The sequence below is a fragment of the Pseudophryne corroboree genome, unplaced genomic scaffold (genome assembly GCF_028390025.1).
Source record: "Pseudophryne corroboree isolate aPseCor3 unplaced genomic scaffold, aPseCor3.hap2 scaffold_462, whole genome shotgun sequence".
Lineage (NCBI taxonomy): Eukaryota > Metazoa > Chordata > Amphibia > Anura > Myobatrachidae > Pseudophryne > Pseudophryne corroboree.
The window spans coordinates 277,241-291,620 of record NW_026970077.1 but is presented as its reverse complement, the minus strand read 5'-3'; the positions used below and the strand labels follow the sequence as shown (position 1 = coordinate 291,620).

The window sequence follows — 14,380 nt, the reverse complement described above, 5'->3', positions numbered from 1 at the left end:
ACTATGGTTGCTTGAGCCCATGGCAGCCGCGTTTGAAGGGCGGATTATGTCTGCCCAACTTCGATGCCCCCTCAGGTCTTAATGGGAGACAAAGGGAAATCCGAGACAGGGTGATAACAAGGGGCCCTCTGACTAAGCAACCAGGCCAGGGGCTACAAGCTAACTAACTTAAACCAAAAGTATGTGCGGACAAACCGCCAGGGAAAAGGACAACCAAAGATCCACTGATCCGTTACTCCTATCCAGCACCGCTGGATACCAGAGTGGATTTGTGGGAGCGGAATCCTCCGCAAAAGCTCCGGAACACAATTAAACTAAATCATAAACAGTAAGCGGTCAAGCCGCAACACACGGCTGCGTCGCGACTCACGAACACCACAGGATGTTAAAGGTGCTCGGTCGGACTCCAGGAATAGATGACAACTTCCGAGTACAGGACCACTGAGGACAGGAACAACCGGATTGAGCAAGACTGGAAACTCTCTGTAACTGACACAGCAAACAGGAAGCTATCACCGGCGTCTGTGAGAAGTCCTGAGAGTGCTTAAATTTGGGAGCCCTCCAATCAAGATCCAGACAGGGTAATCACATAATCATGCCGTGCAGCTGCATGCTGCACGGCCAGGATACAATTGAACTGATTAATTAAGACCCAGCAACGGGGAACGCGGTCCGACCGAGGCGTCCCCGTTGCTAGGGTCTGAGCGGCTCCGTGCGCCCGGCGTCTAGCGTTGCTAGGGAGCCGGCGGCTGTCTGCCTGCGGCGTCCCTAGTTGCTAGGCGCCGGGCCGCACTGACGGGCGGACCCTCGGCGCCTAACAAATAGTGCCAATTGTGGGGAGCGCCAAATAATTTTTTGGCGTGGGGGAGAAAAATTTCTAGTTACGCCACTGATCCCAAATCATACTTATTTTGCATAGGAGATACCATGGTCATGAAGATTGTTCTCCCAGGGTGAGGTTCATTCATTGCATTCTGGGTATGCTGACCCCTGTGATTTCCCCAAATGTGGGAAACTCGACTGCATTATTTGTGGTAGTGGGGGACTGTGTTTGTGCTTTCCTCTGGTCAGCTCTGGTAAAAGTCAGATTTCTTTGTCTCAGATTTTCCTCTAGCCTTGTTCTTCTTTCGAGAGTTTCCTTGTGCTGCCTCAGTTGGATTTCCTTCACTTGACAGGGGGGTGCCCGAGCAGCGACCCTCCCCAGCTCCAGCCCAACTCCTACTTACCTGCCAGGTGAGATACTATGATCATGAAGTTGCTTCTCCCAGGGCAAGGCTCACCCATTGCACTCTGGGTGTGCTGCCCCTGCGATTTCCGCAAATGTGGGAAACTTGACTGCATAATTTGTGTTTCCCCTGGTCGGCTCTCATATGATTCAGATCTCTTTGTCTCAGGTCTCTCTCCAGCCTAGTTTGCTGTCTGTTTCCACTTCATTTTTCTTGAGCCCCTCCCTTCTATACCCTTGTGCACTATCCTGACTTCTCCTCCCGTCTGCTTACTTTGTGCCTTCCAATGCACAATGCAAACTACAGGTAGTGCTGCAGGGCCCACACCTTTTTACTTGCCTTACAGAGCAGCTCTGGAGCTGTTACAGTGCCCAGCTGCTGCAAGAAATCAGCTTGAATGCTTCAGGGGCTGGGGCATGGCCAACATGAGCCCCACACCGAAGGAGGGTGGGGGTGTTTAATGCGAACTAGGGGTCATCCAAGCGCCGCAAAAGGCCGCCATGCCCTGCATACCCCTTTTCTCTTTTCATATGTAGATGAGGGTTCCAGCCAACTTTGGCCCACTGCTTGGATGACATCACCGTATGCAAATCCGTCTTCTGCAGACCTTCCCCCAGGAATGCTTGTACTAGTTGTTGCATTTGGTTTGTTTTTTGGGGGTGCTTCAGTATTAGGCAGCCTTCTGCCCTCCCATGTTCATCTGAAAATATGTGTTCTCCCTGCAGTTGTTGTCCCCAGATGAGAGTTCCCTTGTGCTGCCTCAGTTGAATCTCTTTACTTGACAGAGATGTGCCTGAGCAGCGGCCCTCCCCAGCCCTATCCCAAATCATACTTATTTTGCATAGGAGATACCATGGTCATGAAGATTGATCTCCCAGGGTGAGGTTCATTCATTGCATTCTGGGTATGCTGACCCCTATGATTTCCCCAAATGTGGGAAACTCGACTGCATTATTTGTGGTAGTGGAGGACTGTGTTTGTGCTTTCCTCTGGTCAGCTCTGGTAAAAGTCAGATTTCTTTGTCTCAGATCTTCCTCTAGCCTTGTTCTTCTTTCGAGAGTTCCCTTGTGCTGCCTCAGTTGGATCTCCTTCACTTGACAGGGGGGTGCCCGAGCAGTGACCCTCCCCAGCTCTAGCCCATCTCATACTTACCTGCCAGGTGAGATACTATGATCAGGAAGGTGCTTCTCCCAGGGCAAGGCTCACCCATTGCACTCTGGGTGTGCTGCTCCTGTGATTTCCCCAAATGTGGGACACTTGACTGCATAATTTGTGTTTCCTCTGGTCGGCTCTCGTATAATTCAGATCTCTTTGTCTCAGGTCTATCTCCAGCCTAGTTTGCTGTTTGTTTCCACTTCTTTTTTCGTGAGCCCCTTCCTTCTATACCCTTGTGCACTATCCTGACTTCTCCTCCCGTCTGCTTACTTTGTGCCTTACAATGCACAATACGAACTACAGGTAGTGCTGCAGGGCCCACACCCTTTTACTTGCCTTACAGAGCAGCTCTGGAGCTGTTACAGTGCCCAGCTGCTGCAAGAAATCAGCTTGAATGCTTCAGGGGCTGGGGCATAGCCAACATGAGCCCCACACCGAAGGAGGGTGGGGGTGTTTAATGCGAACTAGGGGTCATCCAAGCGCCGCAAACGGCCGCCATGCCCTGCATACCCCTTTTCTCTTTTCATATGCAGATGAGGGTTCCAGACAACTTTGGCCCACTGCTTGGATGACATCACCGTATGCAAATCCGTCTTCTGCAGACCTTCCCCAAGGAATGCTTGTACTAGTTGTTGCATTTGGTTTGTTGTTTGGGGGTGCTTCAATATTAGACAGCCTTCTGCCCTCCCATGTTCATCTGAAAATATGTGTTCTCCCTGCAGTTGTTGTCCCCAGATGAGAGTTCCCTTGTGCTGCCTCAGTTGAATCTCCTTTACTTGACAGAGATGTGCCTGAGCAGCGGCCCTCCCCAGCCCTATCCCAAATCATACTTATTTTGCATAGGAGATGCCATGGTCATGAAGATTGTTCTCCCAGGGTGAGTTTCATTCATTGCATTCTGGGTATGCTGACCCCTGTGATTTCCCCAATTGTGGGAAACTCGACTGCATTATTTGTGGTAGTGGGGGACTGTGTTTGTGCTTTCCTCTGGTCAGCTCTGGTAAAAGTCAGATTTCTTTGTCTCAGATCTTCCTCTAGCCTTGTTCTTCTTTCGAGAGTTCCCTTGTGCTGCCTCAGTTGGATCTCCTTCACTTGACAGGGGGGTGCCCGAGCAGCGACCCTCCCCAGCTCTAGCCCAACTCCTACTTACCTGCCAGGTGAGATACTATGATCATGAAGGTGCTTCTCCCAGGGCAAGGCTCACCCATTGCACTCTGGGTGTGCAGCTCCTGTGATTTCCCAAAATGTGGGACTCTTGACTGCATAATTTGTGTTTCCTCTGGTCGGCTCTCGTATAATTCAGATCTCTTTGCATCAGGTCTCTCTCCAGCCTAGTTTGCTGTCTATTTCCACTTCTCTTTTCTTGAGCCGTTCCCTTTTATGCCCTTGCGCACTATCCTGACTTCTCCCGTCTGCTTACTTTGTGCCTTCCAACGCACAATGCGAACTACAGGTAGTGCTGCAGGTCCCACAACCTTTTATTTGCCTTACAGAGCAGCTCTGGAGCTGTTACAGAGCCCAGCTTCTGCAAGAAATCAGCTTGAATGCTTCAGGGGCTGGGACATAGCCAACATGAGCCCCACACCGAAGGAGGGTAGAGGTGTTTAATGTGAACTAGGGGTCATCCAAGCGCCGCAAAAGGCCGCCATGCCCTGCACGCCCCTTTTCTCTTTTCATATGCAGACGAGGGTTTAAGCCAACTTTGACCCACTGCTTGGATGACATCACCATATGCAAATCCATCTGCTGCAGGCCTTCCCCCAGGAATGCTTGCACTAGTTGTTGCATTTGGTTTGTTGTTTGGGGGTGCTTCAGTATTAGGCAGCCTTCTGCCCTCCCATGTTCATCTGAAAATATGTGTTCTCCCTGCAGTTGTTGTCCCCAGATGAGAGTTCCCTTGTGCTGCCTCAGTTGAATCTCCTTTACTTGACAGAGATGTGCTTGAGCAGCGGCCCTCCCCAGCCCTATCCCAAATCATACTTATTTTGCATAGGAGATACCATGGTCATGAAGATTGTTCTCCCAGGGTGAGGTTCATTCATTGCATTCTGGGTATGCTGACCCCTATGATTTCCCCAAATGTGGGAAACTCGACTGCATTATTTGTGGTAGTGGGGGACTGTGTTTGTTCTTTCCTCTGGTCAGCTCTGGTAAAAGTCAGATTTATTTGTCTCAGATCTTCCTCTAGCCTTGTTCTTCTTTCGAGAGTTTCCTTGTGCTGCCTCAGTTGTATCTCCTTCACTTGACAGGGGGGTGCCCGAGCAGCGACCCTCCACAGCTCTAGCCCAACTCCTACTTACCTGCTAGGTGAGATACTATGATCATGAAGGTGCTTCTCCCAGGGCAAGGCTCACCCATTTCACTCTGGGTGTGCTGCTCCTGCGATTTCCCCAAATGTGGGAAACTTGACTGCATAATTTGTGTTTCCCCTGGTCGGCTCTCGTATAATTCAGATCTCTTTGTCTCAGGTCTCTCTCCAGCCTAGTTTGCTATCTGTTTCCACTTCTCTTTTCTTGAGCCGCTCCCTTCTATGCCCTTGCGCACTATCCTGACTTCTCCCGTCTGCTTAATTTGTGCCTTCCAACGCACAATGCAAACTACAGGTAGTGCTGCAGGGCCCACACCCTTTTATTTGCCTTACAGAGCAGCTCTGGAGCTGTTACAGTGCCCAGCTGCTGCAAGAAATCAGCTTGAATGCTTCAGGGGCTAGGGCATAGCCAACATGAGCCCCACACCGAAGGAGGGTGGAGGTGTTTAATGCGAACTAGGGGTCATCCAAGCGCCGCAAAAGGCCGCCATGCCCTGCATGCCCCTTTTCTCTTTTCATATGCAGACGAGGGTTGAAGCCAACTTTGACTCACAGCTTGGATGACATCACCATATGCAAATCCATCTGCTGCAGGCCTTCCCCCAGGAATGCTTGCACTAGTTGTTGCATTTGGTTTGTTGTTTGGGGGTGCTTCAGTATTAGGCAGCCTTCTGCCCTCCCATGTTCATCTGAAAATATGTGTTCTCCCTGCAGTTGTTGTCCCCAGATGAGAGTTCCCTTGTGCTGCCTCAGTTGAATCTCCTTTACTTGACAGAGTTGTGCCTGAGCAGCGGCCCTCCCCTGCCCTATACCAAATCATACTTATTTTGCATAGGAGATACCATGGTCATGAAGATTGATCTCCCAGGGTGAGGTTCATTCATTGCATTCTGGGTATGCTGACCCCTATGATTTCCCCAAATGTGGGAAACTCGACTGCATTATTTGTGGTAGTGGAGGACTGTGTTTGTGCTTTCCTCTGGTCAGCTCTGGTAAAAGTCAGATTTCTTTGTCTCAGATCTTCCTCTAGCCTTGTTCTTCTTTCGAGAGTTCCCTTGTGCTTCCTCAGTTGGATTTCCTTCACTTGACAGGGGGGTGCCCGAGCAGCGACCCTCCCCAGCTCTAGCCCAACTCCTACTTACCTGCCAGGTGAGATACTATGATCATGAAGTTGCTTCTCCCAGGGCAAGGCTCACCCATTGCACTCTTGGTGTGCTGCTCCTGCGATTTCCGCAAATGTGGGAAACTTGACTGCATAATTTGTGTTTCCCCTGGTCGGATCTCATATAATTAAGATCTCTTTGTCTCAGGTCTCTCTCCAGCCTAGTTTGCTGTCTGTTTCCACTTCTTTTTTCTTGAGCCCCTCCCTTCTATACCCTTGTGCACTATCCTGACTTCTCCTCCCGTCTGCTTACTTTGTGCCTTCCAATGCACAATGCAAACTACAGGTAGTGCTGCAGGGCCCACACCTTTTTACTTGCCTTACAGAGCAGCTCTGGAGCTGTTACAGTGCCCAGCTGCTGCAAGAAATCAGCTTGAATGCTTCAGGGGCTGGGGCATGGCCAACATGAGCCCCACACCGAAGGAGGGTGGGGGTGTTTAATGCGAACTAGGGGTCATCCAAGCGCCGCAAAAGGCCGCCATGCCCTGCATACCCCTTTTCTCTTTTCATATGTAGATGAGGGTTCCAGCCAACTTTGGCCCACTGCTTGGATGACATCACCGTATGCAAATCCGTCTTCTGCAGACCTTCCCCTAGGAATGCTTGTACTAGTTGTTGCATTTGGTTTGTTGTTTGGGGGTGCTTCAGTATTAGGCAGCCTTCTGCCCTCCCATGTTCATCTGAAAATATGTGTTCTCCCTGCAGTTGTTGTCCTCAGATGAGAGTTCCCTTGTGCTGCCTCAGTTGAATCTCCTTTACTTGACCGAGAAGTGCCTGAGCAGCGGCCCTCCCCAGCCCTATCTGAAATCATACTTATTTTGCATAGGAGATACCATGGTCATGAAGATTGATCTCCCAGGGTGAGGTTCATTCATTGCATTCTGGGTATGCTGACCCCTATGATTTCCCCAAATGTGGGAAACTCGACTGCATTATTTGTGGTAGTGGAGGACTGTGTTTGTGCTTTCCTCTGATCAGCTCTGGTAAAAGTCAGATTTCTTTGTCTCAGATCTTCCTCTAGCCTTGTTCTTCTTTCGAGAGTTCCCTTGTGCTGCCTCAGTTGGATCTCCTTCACTTGACAGGGGGGTGCCCGAGCAGCGACCCTCCCCAGCTCTAGCCCATCTCATACTTACCTGCCAGGTGAGATACTATGATCAGGAAGGTGCTTCTCCCAGGGCAAGGCTCACCCATTGCACTCTGGGTGTGCTGCTCCTGTGATTTCCCCAAATGTGGGACACTTGACTGCATAATTTGTGTTTCCTCTGGTCGGCTCTCGTATAATTCAGATCTCTTTGTCTCAGGTCTATCTCCAGCCTAGTTTGCTGTCTGTTTCCACTTCTTTTTTCTTGAGCCCCTCCCTTCTATACCCTTGTGCACTATCCTGACTTCTCCTCCCGTCTGCTTACTTTGTGCCTTACAATGCACAATGCGAACTACAGGTAGTGCTGCAGGGCCCACACCCTTTTACTTGCCTTACAGAGCAGCTCTGGAGCTGTTACAGTGCCCAGCTGCTGCAAGAAATCAGCTTGAATGCTTCAGGGGCTGGGGCATAGCCAACATGAGCCCCACACCGAAGGAGGGTGGGGGTGTTTAATGCGAACTAGGGGTCATCCAAGCGCCTCAAAAGGCCGCCATGCCCTGCATACCCCTTTTCTCTTTTCATATGCAGATGAGGGTTCCAGACAACTTTGGCCCACTGCTTGGATGACATCACCGTATGCAAATCCGTCTTCTGCAGACCTTCCCCCAGGAATGCTTGTACTAGTTGTTGCATTTGGTTTGTTGTTTGGGGGTGCTTCAATATTAGGCAGCCTTCTGCCCTCCCATGTTCATCTGAAAATATGTGTTCTCCCTGCAGTTGTTGACCCCAGATGAGAGTTCCCTTGTGCTGCCTCAGTTGAATCTCCTTTACTTGACAGAGATGTGCCTGAGCAGCGGCCCTCCCCAGCCCTATCCCAAATCATACTTATTTTGCATAGGAGATGCCATGGTCATGAAGATTGTTCTCCCAGGGTGAGGTTCATTCATTGCATTCTGGGTATGCTGACCCCTGTGATTTCCCCAATTGTGGGAAACTCGACTGCATTATTTGTGGTAGTGGGGGACTATGTTTGTGCTTTCCTCTGGTCAGCTCTGGTAAAAGTCAGATTTCTTTGTCTCAGATCTTCCTCTAGCCTTGTTCTTCTTTCGAGAGTTCCCTTGTGCTGCCTCAGTTGGATCTCCTTCACTTGATAGGGGGGTGCCCGAGCAGCGACCCTCCCCAGCTATAGCCCAACTCCTACTTACCTGCCAGGTGAGATACTATGATCAGGAAGGTGCTTCTCCCAGGGCAAGGCTCACCCATTGCACTCTGGGTGTGCTGCTCCTGTGATTTCCCAAAATGTGGGACACTTGACTGCATAATTTGTGTTTCCTCTGGTCGGCTCTCGTATAATTCAGATCTCTTTGCATCAGGTCTCTCTCCAGCCTAGTTTGCTGTCTGTTTCCACTTCTCTTTTCTTGAGCCGTTCCCTTTTATGCCCTTGCGCACTATCCTGACTTCTCCCGTCTGCTTACTTTGTGCCTTGCAACGCACAATGCGAACTACAGGTAGTGCTGCAGGTCCCACAACCTTTTATTTGCCTTACAGAGCAGCTCTGGAGCTGTTACTGAGCCCAGCTTCTGCAAGAAATCAGCTTGAATGCTTCAGGGGCTGGGGCATAGCCAACATGAGCCCCACACCGAAGGAGGGTGGAGGTGTTTAATGTGAACTAGGGGTCATCCAAGCGCCGCAAAAGGCCGCCATGCCCTGCACGCCCCTTTTCTCTTTTCATATGCAGACGAGGGTTGAAGCCAACTTTGACCCACTGCTTGGATGACATCACCATATGCAAATCCATCTGCTGCAGGCCTTCCCCCAGGAATGCTTGCACTAGTTGTTACATTTGGTTTGTTGTTTGGGGGTGCTTCAGTATTAGGCAGCCTTCTGTTCTCCCATGTTCATCTGAAAATATGTGTTCTCCCTGCAGTTGTTGTCCCCAGATGAGAGTTCCCTTGTGCTGCCTCAGTTGAATCTCCTCTTCTTGACAGAGATGTGCCTGAGCAGCGGCCCTCCCCAGCCCTATCCCAAATCATACTTATTTTGAATAGGAGATACCATGGTCATGAAGATTGTTCTCCCAGGGTGAGGTTCATTCATTGCATTCTGGGTATGCTGACCCCTATGATTTCCCCAAATGTGGGAAACTCGACTGCATTATTTGTGGTAGTGGGGGACTGTGTTTGTTCTTTCCTCTGTCAGCTCTGGTAAAAGTCAGATTTATTTGTCTCAGATCTTCCTCTAGCCTTGTTCTTCTTTCGAGAGTTTCCTTGTGCTGCCTCAGTTGTATCTCCTTCACTTGACAGGGGGGTGCCCGAGCAGTGACCCTCCCCAGCTCTAGCCCAACTCCTACTTACCTGCTAGGTGAGATACTATGATCATGAAGGTGCTTCTCCCAGGGCAAGGCTCACCCATTTCACTCTGGGTGTGCTGCTTCTGCGATTTCCCCAAATGTGGGAAACTTGACTGCATAATTTGTGTTTCCCCTGGTCGGCTCTCGTATAATTGAGATCTCTTTGTCTCAGGTCTCTCTCCAGCCTAGTTTGCTGTCTGTTTCCACTTCTCTTTTCTTGAGCCGCTCCCTTCTATGCCCTTGCGCACTATCCTGACTTCTCCCGTCTGCTTAATTTGTGCCTTCCAACGCACAATGCAAACTACAGGTAGTGCTGCAGGGCCCACACCCTTTTACTTGCCTTACAGAGCAGCTCTGGAGCTGTTACAGTGCCCAGCTGCTGCTAGAAATCAGCTTGAATGCTTCAGGGGCTGGGGCATAGCCAACATGAGCCCCACACCGAAGGAGGGTGGAGGTGTTTAATGCGAACTAGGGGTCATCCAAGCGCCGCAAAAGGCCGCCATGCCCTGCATGCCCCTTTTCTCTTTTCATATGCAGACGAGGGTTGAAGCCAACTTTGACTCACTGCTTGGATGACATCACCATATGCAAATCCATCTGCTGCAGGCCTTCTCCCAGGAATGCTTGCACTAGTTGTTGCATTTGGTTTGTTGTTTGGGGGTGCTTCAGTATTAGGCAGCCTTCTGCCCTCCCATGTTCATCTGAAAATATGTGTTCTCCCTGCAGTTGTTGTCCCCAGATGAGAGTTCCCTTGTGCTGCCTCAGTTGAATCTCATTTACTTGACAGAGATGTGCCTGAGCAGCGGCCCTCCCCAGCCCTATCCCAAATCATACTTATTTTGCATAGGAGATACCATGGTCATGAAGATTGTTCTCCCAGGGTGAGGTTCATTCATTGCATTCTGGGTATGCTGACCCCTGTGATTTCCCCAAATGTGGGAAACTCGACTGCATTATTTGTGGTAGTGGGGGACTGTGTTTGTGCTTTCCTCTGGTCAGCTCTGGTAAAAGTCAGATTTCTTTGTCTCAGATTTTCCTCTAGACTTGTTCTTCTTTTGAGAGTTACCTTGTGCTGTCTGAGTTGGATCTCCTTCACTTGACAGGGGGGTGCCCGAGCAGCGACCCTCCCCAGCTCTAGCCCAACTCCTACTTACCTGCCAGGTGAGATACTATGATCATGAAGTTGCTTCTCCCAGGGCAAGGCTCACCCATTGCACTCTGGGTGAGCTGCCCCTACGATTTCCCCAAATGTGGAAAACTTGACTGCATAATTTGTGTTTCCCCTGGTCGGCTCTCATATAATTCAGATCTCTTTGTCTCAGGTCTCTCTCCAGCCTAGTTTGCTGTCTGTTTCCACTTCTTTTTTCTTGAGCCGCTCCCTTCAATACCCTTGTGCACTATCCTGACTTCTCCTCCCGTCTGCTTACTTTGTGCCTTACAATGCACAATGTAAACTACAGGTAGTGCTGCAGGGCCCACACCCTTTTACTTGCCTTACAGAGCAGCTCTGGAGCTGTTACAGTGCCCAGCTGCTGCAAGAAATCAGCTTGAATGCTTCAGGGGCTGGGGCATGGCCAACATGAGCCCCACACCGAAGGAGGGTGGGGGTGTTTAATGCGAACTAGGGATCATCAAAGCGCCGCAAAAGGCCGCCATGCCCTGCATATCCCTTTTCTCTTTTCATATGCAGATGAGGGTTCCAGCCAATTTTGGCCCACTGCTTGGATGACATCACCGTATGCAAATCCGTCTTCTGCAGACCTTCCCCCAGGAATGCTTGTACTAGTTGTTGCTTTTGGTTTGTTGTTTGGGGGTGCTTCAGTATTAGGCAGCCTTCTGCCCTCCCATGTTCATCTGAAAATATGTGTTCTCCCTGCAGTTGTTGTCCCCAGATGAGAGTTCCCTTGTGCTGCCTCAATTGAATCTCCTTTACTTGACTGAGATGTGCCTGAGCAGCGGCCCTCCCCAGCCCTATCCAAAAACATACTTATTTTGCATAGGAGATACCATGGTCATGAAGATTGCTCTCCCAGGGTGAGGTTCATTCATTGCATTCTGGGAATGCTGACCCGTGTGATTTCCCTAAATGTGGGAAACTCGACTGCATTATTTGTGGTAGTGGGGGACTGTGTTTGTTCTTTCCTCTGGTCAGCTCTGGTAAAAGTCAGATTTCTTTGTCTCAGATCTTCCTCTAGCCTTGTTCTTCATTCGAGAGTTCCCTTGTGCTGCCTCAGTTGGATCTCCTTCACTTGACAGGGGGGTGCCCGAGCAGCGACCCTCCCCAGCTCTAGCCCATCTCCTACTTACCTGCCAGGTGAGATACTATGATCAGGAAGGTGCTACTCCCAGGGCAAGGCTCACCCATTGCACTCTGGGTGTGCTGCTCCTGCGATTTCCCCAAATGTGGGAAACTTGACTGCATAATTTGTGTTTCCCCTGGTCGGCTCTCGTATAATTCAGATCTCTTTGTCTCAGGTCTCTCTCCAGACTAGCTTGCTGTCTGTTTCCACTTCTCTTTTCTTGAGCCGCTCCCTTCTATGCCCTTGCGCACTATCCTGACTTCTCCCGTCTGCTTAATTTGTGCCTTCCAACGCACAATGCGAACTACAGGTAGTGCTGCAGGGCCCACACCCTTTTACTCGCCTTACAGAGCAGCTCTGGAGCTGTTACAGTGCCCAGCTGCTGCAAGAAATCAGCTTGAATGCTTCAGGGGCTGGGGCATAGCCAACATGAGCCCCACACCGAAGGAGGGTGGAGATGTTTAATGCGAACTAGGGGTCATCCAAGCGCCGCAAAAGGCCGCCATGCCCTGCACGCCCCTTTTCTCTTTTCATATGCAGACGAGGGTTGAAGCCAACTTTGACCCACTGCTTGGATGACATCACCATATGCAAATCCATCTGCTGCAGGCCTTCCCCCAGGAATGCTTGCACTAGTTGTTGCATTTGGTTTGTTTGGGGGTGCTTCAGTATTAGGCAGCCTTCTGCCCTCCCATGTTCATCTGAAAATATGTGTTCTCCCTGCAGTTGTTGTCCCCAGATGAGAGTTCCCTTGTGCTGCCTCAGTTGAATCTTCTTTACTTGACAGAGATGTGCCTGAGCAGCGGCCCTCCCCAGCCCTATCCCAAATCATACTTATTTTGCATAGGAGATACCATGGTCATGAAGATTGTTCTCCCAGGGTGAGGTTCATTCATTGCATTCTGGGTATGCTGACCCCTGTGATTTCCCCAAATGTGGGAAACTCGACTGCATTATTTGTGGTAGTGGGGGACTGTGTTTGTTCTTTCCTCTGGTCAGCTCTGGTAAAAGTCAGATTTATTTGTCTCAGATCTTCCTCTAGCCTTGTTCTTCTTTCGAGAGTTTCCTTGTGCTGCCTCAGTTGGATCTCCTTCACTTGACAGGCGGGTGCCCGAGCAGCGACCCTCCCCAGCTCTAGCCCTACTCCTGCTTACCTGCCAGGTGATATACTATGATCAGGAAGGTGCTTCTCCCAGGGCAAGGCTCACCCATTGCACTCTGGGTGTGCTGATCCTGCGATTTCCCCAAATGTGGGAAACTTGACTGCATAATTTGTGTTTCCCCTGGTCGGCTCTCGTATAATTCAGATCTCTTTGTCTCAGGTCTATCTCCAGCCTAGTTTGCTGTCTGTTTCCACTTCTCTTTTCTTGAGCCGCTCCCTTCTATGCCCTTGCGCACTATCCTGACGTCTCCCGTCTGCTTACTTTGTGCCTTCCAACGCACAATGCAAACTACAGGTAGTGCTGCAGGGCCCACACCTTGTTACTTGCCTTTCAGAGCAGCTCTGGAGCTGTTACAGTGCCCAACTGCTGCAAGAAATCAGCTTGAATGCTTCAGGGGCTGGGGCATAGCCAACATGAGCCCCACACCGAAGGAGGGTGGAGGTGTTTAATGTGAACTAGGGGTCATCCAAGCGCCTCAAAAGGCTGCCATGCCCTGCACGCCCCTTTTCTCTTTTCATATGCAGACGAGGGTTGGAGCCAACTTTGACCCACTGCTTGGATGACATCACCATATGCAAATCCATCTGCTGCAGGCCTTCCCCCAGGAATGCTTGCACTAGTTGTTGCATTTGGTTTGTTGTTTGGGGGTGCTTCAGTATTAGGCTGCCTTCTGCCCTCCCATGTTCATCTGAAAATATGTGTTCTCCCTGCAGTTGTTGTCCCTAGATGAGAGTTCCCTTGTGCTGCCTCAGTTGAATCTCCTTTACTTGACAGAGATGTGCCTGAGCAGCGGCCCTCCCCAGCCCTATCCCAAATCATACTTATTTTGCACAGGAGATACCATGGTCATGAAGATATTTCTCCCAGGGTGAGGTTCATTCATTGCATTCTGGGTATGCTGACCCCTGTGATTTCCCCAAATGTGGAAAACTTGACTGCATTATTTGTGGTAGTGGGGGACTGTGTTTGTGCTTTCCTCTGGTCAGCTCTGGTAAAAGTCAGATTTCTTTGTCTCAGATCTTCCTCTAGCCTTGTTCTTTTTTCAAGAGTTCCTTTGTGCTGCCTCAGTTGGATCTCCTTCACTTGACAGGGGGGTGCCTGAGCAGCGACCCTCCCCAGCTCTAGCCCAACTCCTACTTACCTGCCAGGTGAGATACTATTAAGTGGATTTTTGAAAGAAAACAATACTGTCAATATACTATTAAAACAAATTAAATTGGTAAAAGTTATTGTACTTTAAGTAAAAATAAAAGAGCTAAAATATCAATCCCAGTTTTGGATTACTTTAATTAACAAAAAAAATGCATATAGCAGAGGATAGTTTCAATCTGCCTACCTCTGGGTTATAGGCCCAGCATGCTTCCATTGCAGTACTCTGCTGCACTTGTAAGTGCAAGAGATCCTGAAGCACTCACTCATCATGGGAAAGTACCAATGTGTTTCTTCATTGGTTGATTTAAGAAAATTCTTACAAAAACTCTCCAGATTATTGACTTTTTAAAGTTTTTCTAGGAAACGTTCTAGATGAATGCTTATTAGGCTTTGTCAGTATGTACATTTTGCAAAGTGTCTCTGTGGCGCAATCGGTTAGTGTGTTCGGCTATTAACCAAAAGGTTGGTGGTTCAATCCCAAGC

General features: G+C 49.7%; 19 non-coding genes and 4 pseudogenes across 19 annotated transcripts; all 23 read left to right on the top strand.

The window, feature by feature from the left end:
* The first annotated feature begins 902 nt into the window (after positions 1-902).
* LOC135027230 (U1 spliceosomal RNA) lies at positions 903-1,066 on the top strand. Its single transcript, XR_010223732.1, has one exon. It is a non-coding gene; the product is annotated as a U1 spliceosomal RNA (small nuclear RNA).
* Positions 1,067-1,218: 152 nt separating this feature from the next.
* Positions 1,219-1,360, top strand: LOC135027206 (U1 spliceosomal RNA; annotated as a pseudogene).
* A 694-nt stretch (positions 1,361-2,054) lies between these two features.
* On the top strand, positions 2,055-2,218 carry LOC135027241 (U1 spliceosomal RNA). The gene has a single exon (XR_010223743.1). It is a non-coding gene; the product is annotated as a U1 spliceosomal RNA (small nuclear RNA).
* A 152-nt stretch (positions 2,219-2,370) lies between these two features.
* LOC135027171 (U1 spliceosomal RNA) lies at positions 2,371-2,533 on the top strand. The gene has a single exon (XR_010223680.1). It is a non-coding gene; the product is annotated as a U1 spliceosomal RNA (small nuclear RNA).
* A 674-nt stretch (positions 2,534-3,207) lies between these two features.
* Positions 3,208-3,371, top strand: LOC135027249 (U1 spliceosomal RNA). Its single transcript, XR_010223750.1, has one exon. It is a non-coding gene; the product is annotated as a U1 spliceosomal RNA (small nuclear RNA).
* A 152-nt stretch (positions 3,372-3,523) lies between these two features.
* LOC135027205 (U1 spliceosomal RNA) lies at positions 3,524-3,686 on the top strand. The gene has a single exon (XR_010223711.1). It is a non-coding gene; the product is annotated as a U1 spliceosomal RNA (small nuclear RNA).
* A 671-nt stretch (positions 3,687-4,357) lies between these two features.
* Positions 4,358-4,521, top strand: LOC135027236 (U1 spliceosomal RNA). Its single transcript, XR_010223738.1, has one exon. It is a non-coding gene; the product is annotated as a U1 spliceosomal RNA (small nuclear RNA).
* Positions 4,522-4,673: 152 nt separating this feature from the next.
* On the top strand, positions 4,674-4,836 carry LOC135027202 (U1 spliceosomal RNA). The gene has a single exon (XR_010223708.1). It is a non-coding gene; the product is annotated as a U1 spliceosomal RNA (small nuclear RNA).
* A 671-nt stretch (positions 4,837-5,507) lies between these two features.
* Positions 5,508-5,671, top strand: LOC135027240 (U1 spliceosomal RNA). The gene has a single exon (XR_010223742.1). It is a non-coding gene; the product is annotated as a U1 spliceosomal RNA (small nuclear RNA).
* A 152-nt stretch (positions 5,672-5,823) lies between these two features.
* On the top strand, positions 5,824-6,001 carry LOC135027210 (U1 spliceosomal RNA; annotated as a pseudogene).
* A 659-nt stretch (positions 6,002-6,660) lies between these two features.
* Positions 6,661-6,824, top strand: LOC135027239 (U1 spliceosomal RNA). Its single transcript, XR_010223741.1, has one exon. It is a non-coding gene; the product is annotated as a U1 spliceosomal RNA (small nuclear RNA).
* Positions 6,825-6,976: 152 nt separating this feature from the next.
* Positions 6,977-7,139, top strand: LOC135027170 (U1 spliceosomal RNA). Its single transcript, XR_010223679.1, has one exon. It is a non-coding gene; the product is annotated as a U1 spliceosomal RNA (small nuclear RNA).
* A 674-nt stretch (positions 7,140-7,813) lies between these two features.
* Positions 7,814-7,977, top strand: LOC135027250 (U1 spliceosomal RNA). The gene has a single exon (XR_010223751.1). It is a non-coding gene; the product is annotated as a U1 spliceosomal RNA (small nuclear RNA).
* Positions 7,978-8,129: 152 nt separating this feature from the next.
* On the top strand, positions 8,130-8,292 carry LOC135027190 (U1 spliceosomal RNA). Its single transcript, XR_010223697.1, has one exon. It is a non-coding gene; the product is annotated as a U1 spliceosomal RNA (small nuclear RNA).
* A 671-nt stretch (positions 8,293-8,963) lies between these two features.
* LOC135027251 (U1 spliceosomal RNA) lies at positions 8,964-9,127 on the top strand. Its single transcript, XR_010223752.1, has one exon. It is a non-coding gene; the product is annotated as a U1 spliceosomal RNA (small nuclear RNA).
* Positions 9,128-9,278: 151 nt separating this feature from the next.
* On the top strand, positions 9,279-9,420 carry LOC135027209 (U1 spliceosomal RNA; annotated as a pseudogene).
* A 692-nt stretch (positions 9,421-10,112) lies between these two features.
* LOC135027229 (U1 spliceosomal RNA) lies at positions 10,113-10,276 on the top strand. Its single transcript, XR_010223731.1, has one exon. It is a non-coding gene; the product is annotated as a U1 spliceosomal RNA (small nuclear RNA).
* Positions 10,277-10,428: 152 nt separating this feature from the next.
* On the top strand, positions 10,429-10,570 carry LOC135027197 (U1 spliceosomal RNA; annotated as a pseudogene).
* A 695-nt stretch (positions 10,571-11,265) lies between these two features.
* Positions 11,266-11,429, top strand: LOC135027259 (U1 spliceosomal RNA). Its single transcript, XR_010223760.1, has one exon. It is a non-coding gene; the product is annotated as a U1 spliceosomal RNA (small nuclear RNA).
* A 152-nt stretch (positions 11,430-11,581) lies between these two features.
* On the top strand, positions 11,582-11,744 carry LOC135027185 (U1 spliceosomal RNA). The gene has a single exon (XR_010223692.1). It is a non-coding gene; the product is annotated as a U1 spliceosomal RNA (small nuclear RNA).
* A 668-nt stretch (positions 11,745-12,412) lies between these two features.
* Positions 12,413-12,576, top strand: LOC135027234 (U1 spliceosomal RNA). The gene has a single exon (XR_010223736.1). It is a non-coding gene; the product is annotated as a U1 spliceosomal RNA (small nuclear RNA).
* Positions 12,577-12,728: 152 nt separating this feature from the next.
* LOC135027199 (U1 spliceosomal RNA) lies at positions 12,729-12,891 on the top strand. Its single transcript, XR_010223705.1, has one exon. It is a non-coding gene; the product is annotated as a U1 spliceosomal RNA (small nuclear RNA).
* A 671-nt stretch (positions 12,892-13,562) lies between these two features.
* LOC135027244 (U1 spliceosomal RNA) lies at positions 13,563-13,726 on the top strand. The gene has a single exon (XR_010223746.1). It is a non-coding gene; the product is annotated as a U1 spliceosomal RNA (small nuclear RNA).
* Positions 13,727-14,380: the final 654 nt, after the last annotated feature.